Below are 2,879 nucleotides of genomic sequence, written 5' to 3'. Positions count from 1 at the left end.
TCAAATTTACATCTAATGAAAAAGGTTCGATTACATGAGCCTATAGAGTCCATCTAATGAAAAGGATAAGTTAGGGTGGCTACAAACATATATATATCAATCTCTATCTAATGTAAAGGACAACATTTCTTAAAAAAAAAACCAAGCCACTCATGTTTGCATGAGAGGCCACGGATTTGTTTGAATATGGAAAGTTTTAATATGTAAATTAGTTCCTTCCATACAATATTGTCAATAATTACACAAAAATCAAATACTATAACCAATACTTTATATTTATGGTTTTAGTAACATGATTCCTAGGTAGGCTCATATGTACGGGATGTTAATAGAATGAAGTTATTTAATCATCTTAGTCTAAAACTATGAGATATTGAATTTGGACTTTTGAAATTTTATATTTAATGTGCAAAACATGTGCGTCATCTTTGTGAATATATATTTGTTTTGCCTAACTAATCCAAATATGGATGTATTGTTTTTTAACTTAATAAAAAAATTGCGCTCTCTTTACTCCTTCATTTAGGTTCGAATTTAAAATATATGTTGGAAATCTATGTAGATAATGGGTAGGCTTCTTGAAACACTTATGATGTAACACTTCCTCAGTGAGCCATTATTTGCCCTCTCTTCTAAGATTGCGCAGGACTTGAATACAAATAGCTTTTAGTGGACAAGACAAGCCTCTCGCTTTTCTAACACTCGCAGTAGGAAAAACCTTGATCGGGAAAAAGGAAAGCAGGTATTGATCTTTCTTTCCTGTACTCTACCTTTAAGATTGTTTGTTGTCTCTCAAACCTCAGCTTTACGCTCATATTAATAGATTGTAGAACGGATTTCGTAGCTAAAAGATACAATCTCAAAATATCATATATATCGAGATAAGATCGTAAGAAATGTAACTTTTCTAATCGTCGTATATAAATGACTTTGGATGTATAAATGACAACTCACCCGATAAAATGCACTGCTAGAAAGATATATTTAAGCTATTCTTTGAATTAGATAAGATAATTCAAATTTTGAACAATATGATAATAATAACTTTATTAATAATCCACATGGCAGTAAATTTTTCCAACATACCCCACTACTGTTCCTAAAATTGAATTTATATTTCGAAAGAAGACTCAAATCATGCTGTATGCATAAAATAATGGGCCTTCGATTTGAACATTATCTTAGTATAATAACACACAAAGTGCAATCGAAACTCTCGGTAGCATGAAGCTTGAACAGCGCTCTTATGATAACACCGCTATTACACATAAACATTGAGTATCCATCTAAGTTCCACTAAATACACGTATAAGCACTATTATATTATGTGCTATCCATTTTCATGAATCTTTATAGCAATCTCAAACTTTCAACTCAAAGCGCACTCACTCTAAGTTCACATAGGTGAAATTCTTCAAGAGTCTTTGTCACTTTTATGACACTTTTTTCCAAAACTAAATTTCATTAAGAGTTTTGATACTCAACCCTCTAAACACCGTAACAGTACTTTTTATCACAATCGCAATCAAATTTAAGTACTGAGCATCTCACTCAATCATGACTTGTTTTTACCCTTTGAACCTAAGAGAATCACTCATTTATAATTTTGGGTAAGGTTGCTATCATTGGGTGGATAAATCTAGGAGTTTTGAAAACCCATCATTCTAGATGTTGGACTCTCAACAATCTTTTGTAAGAGGTTTAGTGAAAAGGATCAACCAAATTTTATTAGATTCCAAAAGCGTGAGGGAGATAATTCAATCTTTAATTAATTTTTCTCTACATAGGATCATGTCTTAAACTCAAGCATGTTCTGTAGACTTCTCCATCATAAACACTCACCATACGCTCAAGCCAGAGTGGCCTCGAATCTCACTACATACTGAAAATTGATCTCGCATTGGCTTGAATTCGCGTCCAAAGAAAGTCCTCAACCACTCTGGCCACTCTTTCTTGTTTCGCCAAAGCACTCGATTCTCACCCATAGTCAAGGAAAGAGTTAGAATGATTGTTTCTGGATTTTCCAAAGAGGATTGTGTTCACCTCCCAAGGTAAACATCCAACTGCAGAGTAGATTTGCATATCTCCAAATTGACATCCAACTTGCATCGAGATATTCTTCTAAAATAGTAGTAAATTTTGAATCATTAGTAAGGCAAGTCCTCAGTCTCTCAAGAAACCAAGAATTCTAGCAATATCCTTCCAATGTTCCAAACTAGTGGAAACTAGTAACTACTTTAATTTACTAATAACAAACGCAATATCCTGCCCAGTGCATGCATGGCACATACATTAGATTCGTCCACAGGCTCCATACTCTAGCCTTTGTGTAACTCACTCTTCCACTTCATACTAATTTTAACACTGGATCATATGGGATGTTTGCCTAATTTTTAAATGGTTGAATTTATTCAACACATTTTCAATATAGCGAGATTGATTTGACACATAACTAATACTATTTCTTTCATTTTGATTCCCAAAATGGTAATCACTTCTCCAAGATCTGAAGGTTTTGAAACTTTGGAAACAGGAAACTTTTTGTTTGATTATTACACCTTCTCATAATCATTGCAAACAATTTTACATGTCATCCGTATATAAATGTGCCCAACTCACCTTATATGTAATCGCCACATGGACGGTAACATATGCATTTGGCCAGCAACATTATGTATCAAACCTAACGCATAATATATAGCATCATCAAACCCTCTGAGCCAACTCTTAGCGCCATACTTTTAAACCATATAATGATTTAATTAATCTCACAAACTTTGGTGCCTCATTTTCCCAAAGAGAACAAACCCTTCCGTTGTTCCATATAGACCTCCTCATTGGAGATCTTCTTTTAAGAATGTCGCTTTTGAAACATCCAA

The sequence above is a fragment of the Dioscorea cayenensis genome, chromosome 3 (assembly GCF_009730915.1).
Source record: "Dioscorea cayenensis subsp. rotundata cultivar TDr96_F1 chromosome 3, TDr96_F1_v2_PseudoChromosome.rev07_lg8_w22 25.fasta, whole genome shotgun sequence".
NCBI lineage: Eukaryota > Viridiplantae > Streptophyta > Magnoliopsida > Dioscoreales > Dioscoreaceae > Dioscorea > Dioscorea cayenensis.
This window is presented reverse-complemented; position numbering follows the sequence as displayed.